The 8,008-nt window shown below is 48.5% G+C and overlaps 1 pseudogene; it reads right to left on the bottom strand.

Annotated features, from left to right (window-relative positions):
- Window positions 1–1,034: 1,034 nt before the first annotated feature.
- LOC149353740 (uncharacterized) lies at window positions 1,035–7,154 on the bottom strand (annotated as a pseudogene).
- Window positions 7,155–8,008: the final 854 nt, after the last annotated feature.

Raw genomic sequence — 8,008 nt, 5'->3', positions numbered from 1 at the left:
TTAATGGACTTTTTATACTTGACACTTACACAGTAGTCATGTAAGTTATGTAATGGGGCAATGTTAAAACGTTTGAATAATCGTTAAATGTGAGCGTATAAACTCCCATTTTCAATACAACCGCCCTTTTTTGCAAAAGGTGTAATTTGTTCACATTTTTGTGTGTAGAATTCCCCCATACCAAAAAGCCGTAATTAAGATGAAAAAGAAAGAGAACATTTTAAATCAAAAGCTTTATGGAAACAGGAATAGCGATTGTTCATACATGGAAACAGGAAGAAGAGATCTAGATCTGGTGAGTATTGCAGCGTTTTTTGAGATCTGTGTTTGAATATACTCAAAGTGGGCATCCCATGACATGTTTGCGTTGAAGAAGAAACCGAGAGTTCTTATTGCGTTAACAAATTCTATTCGGTAATTACCACGAAATAACTCGTAGTTTACTGGCGTCACACGCTGTCGTAGATGAAAAAGGACGGCTGTTGTTTTTGCGGAATAAATAAGCAGCGAGTTCAATTCATTTCATTTATTTAATTCTCACACGGCGTCATTACAAGTGCGTAAAAGCGACTGCATATCGCTGCCCTAAAAGAATAAGTATCATCAGCGTAGGCAACGTAGTTAGGTTTTCTGCTAATCGAAATTATGCCTCCAAAGGAGGATACAGGGTTTTATATGCTCACGCACTGAACACGGTGCTGCAGATAAGACCGGAGGAAATGTAGAGCTGCCCCACGAACTCTGTAGAGCTCCAGCTTTTTAAAGAGGGTTTGCTGATTGAGGCGGTCAAAGGGCTTTGAAAAGTCAACGTAAATTCCTATGCACAATTGTAAGTTCAAAAGCTTTGAGAATAATTTCTTTCTCTGTCAGCAATGCAGTTTCTGTGGGTTTGCCATACAGAAAGCCATGCTTCGACGGGCTCACAATATTCAGTTCATTACAAATATTTGATCAACTCACAATTTTTCCAGGCCCTTTGAAAATATAGGCAAATATAAATTGGCCTGTAAATACGCACATAATTTCTATCGTCACTATTCATCAAATTTCGTGCTCTTAGTGCTGGGGGTCCTGGTGGATGGCGATAGGGTCGTTCGGTACACTGGAACTGTTGGCTGTCACAGCTTGAGCTTGTAACGAACCACTGGCTGCCTGGGTGTCTTCTGGAATTTTGTGCTTCTATCAGCTGCCCTTCTGCTGGGCTCAGGTATTCTGAGAGCATGGGCACTATTACGACGCGCCTCCGCTGCTTCGTTTTCCAGGCGTCCTCTTTGCTCGAAGAAGGGGTGGCTTTGTCTTGGAGCCTTTATCAGCAGGCTCTGCAGGCTGGACAAGATCTTCAGCATCAGCTCATCTCTTGGCCCGTTTTTTCGCAGATGGCTGCCTTTCAGGCGGCGGTGGCTTCGCATCTCCAACCGGAGACTCCGTCCCTTCACTGGCCTAGCGCTTGACGGAGCCATGGCTGCGGGGTGCCGTGGAGGTTGTCTCCGGCTCCTGCCCTGCTTCGGCGTCAGGCGCTTCAGCAATTGTGTCCAGCGCTGCGCTGCTAGAGAGCCGACGGCTGCGGCGAGCCAAAGGCGGCCTTTTTGGCTGCGTAGTCTGGTCGGGCTTGCCTGAGTGGCTTCAATTTCTCGTGTGAAGACTTGTCTCTGCGTCACTTCCAGTGTTATCACCTTCAGCAATGCTATCAAGAGCAAAGGTGCAGAGGAATACCTGCGTCGAAAACCACTTAGCCAGGACGATGGTGTTGCAGTGCGGCCTTGAGGACTCTGCTGTCTGTCAGGTGTCAGATGGGAACTGCATCGGGCTGAAGCAGGAAGCAGCTCCTTCGCAGCACCTGTGGCAGAGGAATGCGTTGGTGTTTTGCCGCCTGCGTTCTTGCTGGGCGCTTTGCTTTCGCCGAAACCTGGCTCTGGTAAGCGTTCCCGGACGTCCACAGAAGAGGAACGCTGCTGCAACCTTGTGATTTTCTTTGAAGGACTTAGTGCTTTGTCCTCAGCAGGATTAGGCATGGGAGAACACCGTGTGGGACTCAGCGTCCGAGCAGTTCGTCTGCGGGGGCTCTGCTCAAGTGATAATGACGCATGTTCTTTGGGAGTTTTCTGCTTGCCTGGAGCCAGACGGGATCCATGATGAGGTGTGGTCGGTGCAGGCTCTCTTATAGCATCAGCAGAAGTGGAAGTTCTTGCAGGCCTGTTCGTTATCCTGTCTAACAGCGTTTTGTAGTTAATGGGGCTTGGCACTGGCAGTCGTTCCTGTACTATGCTTGCGGAAGAACGCCGCCTGACTCTCGTAGTCTTTGGAGAGCTCGGAGTTTTGTCCCTGGCAGGAATGCGCAGATGTGGCTCCCTTTGAGGGCTCGGTGCCTGAGCAGTCGGCTTTCGAGGACTGTGCGTCGCTGGCACCTTCTTCCTGGTTCTGCCTGCTCTGGACTGCCCCCTAACGTCTTGTGCTGGCTCCTGCCTTCCAGGGCTTGAAGTGGCAGGCTCTTCAGGTGCTTTTATGAGGCTGGTTTGTGGCTGTCGTTTGGGGCTGAACGTTGCAGGCTGCTTCCTGGCTACTCCTGCCCTTCTCGGACTGGGTGTCTTTGATTGCCTGCGAGGGCTGGGAGTAGCCAGCCTGTTGCCTACTGTCCGTGGATAGGCTACGGTGGCTTTCACGTTGCTTCTTCCTCTAATAAGACTGGGCGCCTCTGACTTTCGCCTTGGACTTGGTGTTGTATGTTTGGTGCTGGGTGTACCTGCGCGCTTACTGTTTGCCCAAGTGCTTCTAGCAGAGCCCTGCGATGGCCTCCTTTTGGTGTAGCTTTGTGCTGACACTGGTTCCTTGCTGGCAGCCCTTCTCTTGCTCACTGGTGATGCCTTGCTTGTGGGGCTCCCTTTCGATTCCCTGCTGTGCCCAGCCTTGTTCAGAATAGCTTGCAACCTGTGAGATGGCGGCACAGAACCACTTATCCTACGTGACACACGTAGTGTCACTGTTGCCAAACCGCGTTCCTCCTCATTCGAAGCAGCTTTCCGCCTTTCCCTACGGTAGTAGGAAGGGGTCACAACTTTATAACACCAGAGCGGTTCACCTGAACGCTCAGGGGTCTTTACAGCTATTTCCGCGCCACTTTCTTCACGTTTAACTTCAGGTGCATTGCGTTTTGGCGATGAATTTCCTGAGCTTGCTGTTGGCGGAGATAGCTTTGCAGGCATCTCTTGCATCCTTCTGGCACCAGCCGGCGATGTGGAGCGATCCAAAGGGGTGATCGGAATCACAGGAAGAGAAAAACCGGCAGCACCAGGAGGCTCCTTTTCTGCCGCGACGAGGGCTCCTCCCCCAGCTTCAAAAAGAGAACTGTCCAGAATTGGAGCAAAGCCAAAAGTCTCGTTGAATGGCACAGATTTGTCTTCCAAGTGAGTTTCTTTTGCAGGTGTCATCAGCATACCTGCTGGGTGGATACCGTCAGATCTTGGGGACAGGTCTCCCTCTTCTACAGGGCAGAGAGCATCGTGTGGAAGAGGCTGCTCAACCTGCAGGTTCTCTACAGCTGCCGACGTCATCAAGCCTGCTGAGGGCTCGCGCGCCACTTCGAGTAGTTCCACGGACGACGACGGCTGCGTGTCACTCAGCTCGGCCAGTGGTGCCTCAGTCTCCCTGGTGCTCGTGCCAGAGCTCCTCGACCAGGTGGCCTCTGGGCTTTCCATGCGAGTGGGCTGCAGTTCAAGAGCGCTTCTGAGGAGGTATCTGACAAAATCACATCGTCCTCCTCCTCTTCTTCCTTTTCGCTTCCTGAGGCTTCAGAAACATTTACGATGATTGCGTGCTGCTCATTAACAGGTTCTTCTTCTTCCTCAGCGGCATGTTGTTCCCCACTGACTGCGAATGCTGGCACACGCAGGGAGGCTGTTGACGCCTGAGAACAGGCTCTGCTTGGTGGGTATTCAATTAGCTCGGTACCGTCATTGTCAGAGAGAAGCGGGCTGTTGCACTTCAGCAGGCACCTGAAACTCAGCAGTGCTGACTTGTGCATTGCCGACATGTAAAGTGCCGAAATGTGCAGTACCCAAGTTTGCACTATCGAAGTTTACACTATCGAAGTTTGCCGGACCGATGCATGGAGTGCCGACGCGTGAATTGCTAACGTGTGGAGTGCCGAACTGTGCAGTGTCAAACTCAGCAGTGCCTACCTGTGAAGTGTTGAAATGCGCAGTGCCACTGTGTACAGACGCAGCCGAGCTGGGTACTGCCTCCTCTTCCTCAGGTGCCGTCACCACAGGCTAGAGGGTTCTTTAAAGTGCACTGACATCGCACAGCACAAGGCCTGCTCGCATTTCGCCTCCATCAGAATGCGGCCCCCGCGACCGGGATGCGATCCCGCGCTTGATCAGCAGCAGATCCCCGATGCGCGTGCAAAATATGTGTGCATATTTTACACCTTGCGGAGGAAATCCAACCGACAAAAGTTATAGCACTGAACAACACAAGGCCAGAGAGATCGATTGCAAGCGGTTGTACCGTACTCATTCGTGTCAGGGCTGCACGTTTAATTTTTCTTTTCGCGAGGTTTACGAGGTGCGACCCTTACATGAAGGCAGCGTTTCTCCGCCCAATTTTTTCTGCCTACAGTGAAACCCAGATTACACGTCCCGTTTTTGTGATAATCCATTATTTAAGACATATTAACAAGCGACGCGGCAAGCCATTCGCTAAGAAAACGCATTGAAGGCGTAAATGTTACAACGACCGGCGGGAACCGCCCGGAATAAAGCAGGCTGGTTACCCCAATCGTTCGCAATAAGAAATAAGGCGGAACTCGACTCCCCCGTATTCTACCATTGGTTCGGAACGGCGCTGCGCGCGTGCAACCCGCGGCCTTCGTTGCGATATGTGGCTTTCGATAGGTCTGCATGCTTTCCCGCTCGCTTCGCTGGCGAAAGCTTTGCGGAAATTAGTTGCGCCTTAATTTTAATGTGCGCTTATTGTGGTGATGGTAAAGTGGAAACAAGAAGATACTTTTTGTGAGAAGTGGCGGGTAGCTCCAAAGCAGAATTCCCTCAGCGGCTTCGATACGTGCGGAGCACACTAGGCCTATGTCGACGCCAACAAGCGGCGCGTAGATGCAGCGAAGACTACCGCTAGCGTGGGTGCACTTCGCCCTGACTTTTGCGTAGCGGGCGAACGTGCCAACGCAGCGATGACGTTATGGCTATTTCTGGTGCGAATGCATTTCACCTAGGACGACTTCAGCAGCGCTGGGGCACAATTGCACAGTGGCGATACCTCCGTGTGCTAGCGCGAGCCTGAAGGGAACAATTCGCGTCGTCGGTGTACAGGTGTACGCGTGTCGCAAGAAGCCGTTCCCGTCTGGTAGCTCCATGAGGAATGCGGTGCGCAAATAAAATAATACATATGGAAAACTTAATGTGTTCTTTGCCTTCTTTTTCCAATTTATTGGCTGCTAAGTACAGGGAGAGTGGCCCTTCCTCATCGTCAGCCTAACTACGTCCGCGGCAGGAGAAAGGCCTCCCTATGTCCCTCCAATTAGCCCTGTCCTGTGCCACGTGGGGCCACATGCGAAGTTTGAAAGGATAAATGAGCCTTAAGCCGCACTTAAGCCGTTCTTTTCACCCTATCACGTCTGCTAAATAGTCGGGCCAAGAGCCAATATTGACTGTACGAGTCAGCGCATTCAAAATTATTAAAAAGAAATATAGTCCAGGCCATCTTCAACAATGCGTTGCTCAAGTCCTGCGAGCACATTATTGACAGGAGTTTCTTAAACCAAGCGCAGAGACTATTGAATTCTGGGTATACCCGAGGGTGGAAGTACGGGCGAGTTGGTCGTTCAGTGTAACGTGGTCACAGTGCGAAACGGCATCACGAAAGGGTGAACAGAACACACACAGCTGATAGTTGATGGTCAGCGCTGTGTATGTCCTGTTCTTCCTTTCTTGATATCGTTTTCGCGCTGTGACCACGTTACTCTGGGTATCCGGCCTTAATGCTGTCTTCAGTGGCTGAGAAGGAAAGAACCAAACCTCAAGGAATGGGTGGGTTCGCAATAAAAAGACATCTGTAATATCCCACGTCCACCAAGTGTCACATAATATTGAAATAATAGGGTAGGGGTAGACGTTATTTTCTCTACTCACCGTCTCTCTAGACTGTGCAGGCGGGTCAATAGATCTGGTGAAAAAATTACAGAATGCACAACTAAGCATCGGGATCTGTTCGTAACATATGAGCATCGGGTGTCCTTTATTTCATCCCTTTACCTTGCGGCAGGAAGTACAGATTTGGTCAAAAGTTCCCAGGCCACAGGGTCTGCTTTTCTTCAGCATATCCTGGCACATTAGATACCAATAAAGCTTTCAAGGTTGTAAGAGGTTAGAACGTTGCTTCTTTTACCCTCGAAATGTATTTTGAGCTTCGCGGATGTCGTAGCTGCCCGACTACTGCTCAAAAGCAGACCCAGTGGCCTGGGAACTTTTGACCGACCCTCAAATTAGTCCCTCCCATAAAATCGGCCCTCAGTTCCCTTTGTTGCCGCTTCGCCATTACAACTTGTGCTCTTTGACTCCTGTTTGTCTCTTCGTTTATATTTTTGAAAGATGCATGGAGTTCATATTTATTCTTTAAATTTTAAATTGTTAGCTTGTTGTGAGAATGTCTGTATGGTCCATTGTTTCTTAGACACGAAGAGTTTAAAATATGCTGATACTGAAACTGTAATGTAGTCGTCCAATGCTGTGTCCTTGCAAAGTGGTTTTTGTGTACCCGGAAAAAATCGATGGTTTTAGAAGACAGGATATGTCACTCGTCGGGCGAGACCATGACTCGCGGACCTGTTTTTTTAGAAGGCAGGGCCTTTAATATATAGCCTCTCCGCCTGTCTACATCCGGCATTAACATCATGTTAATATACAATGTCATACACAATATATATGCCCGACCAGAGCGATCACGATATCTTGCATTTCACTTTCGATTTATCGCATGCACCATAGTCAAAACTCTCCAAGACCATTAGTGACTGTAACGAAGCTCGCTTTGTAACCGTTAATAACTGGCCTTTTTTAGATATTTCGTTACCAGGTTATCTCGAGCGCTCAGTAGAAACAAACTGGGGCATGTACCCTCTTCGGCGTGTGAACTCCAATAGCCATGCTCCATGGTATAACAGATGTTTAACGATTTTCTAATAAAAAGAAATGACTTTTTCAAACTGCTAAGTATTCATTAAAACCTGCCCATTTGACAGCATACAAGACAGCTAGCTGCTTGAGCATATTAATGAGCACTGAAGTCTACTAAATCCACCTTCTTTAAAGTATTCCCTCCTGATCATTCTGAAGTCTAATATAAAACGCTTCTTGAACATAATTAAACCTGGAAACACCAATAAAGTGTCGCTATTGCACCCACTGGTGAACCTGCTCCCGACCCTCTCTGTGCTGCTGCACTAAATGATACTTTCGTTAAGTCGTTTCCTCCTTCATCCAATGTTATCAAACGTCCCGATTTCTAACTGTGCTACCATTTCGCGATGAAGCCTATCATGTTCGACTTGCAAGACATCATACCAATTATCGATTTGAAACTAACGCCTTGTAGTGTAATTGATGGTATAAATGACAAGTTTATACGGAATGCTAAAGAGTATACAGCTCTATCATCATGAAATGCATATTCTCACAATCGTATCACGTAGTACGTACTACTACAAGGCTGCTGTGGTAATACCAGTACATAAAGCGGGAGATAAACAGAATCCATTGACCCGTATATTTGATATAAATGGCATGCAAAATAATGGTACATATATTTGCGCATCTTGTTAATTTTCCGGAGGATATCAATTTCTTCTAACAGAGCATGACTTCCGAATGTTTTCCTCTTGTGACATTCAACTACTTTCCTTCACTTATGACTTGCACTTCTATTCGGACTCCGCTTTTTCATCTGACTGCATCTTTCTTGACTTTGCTAAATCCTTTCTAAAAAGGGCTCCCTGGGCGCT

This window comes from Amblyomma mixtum, chromosome 3 (genome assembly GCF_055824585.1).
Source record: "Amblyomma mixtum isolate Tamu chromosome 3, ASM5582458v1, whole genome shotgun sequence".
Taxonomy (NCBI): domain Eukaryota; kingdom Metazoa; phylum Arthropoda; class Arachnida; order Ixodida; family Ixodidae; genus Amblyomma; species Amblyomma mixtum.
This window is presented reverse-complemented; position numbering and strand designations above follow the sequence as displayed.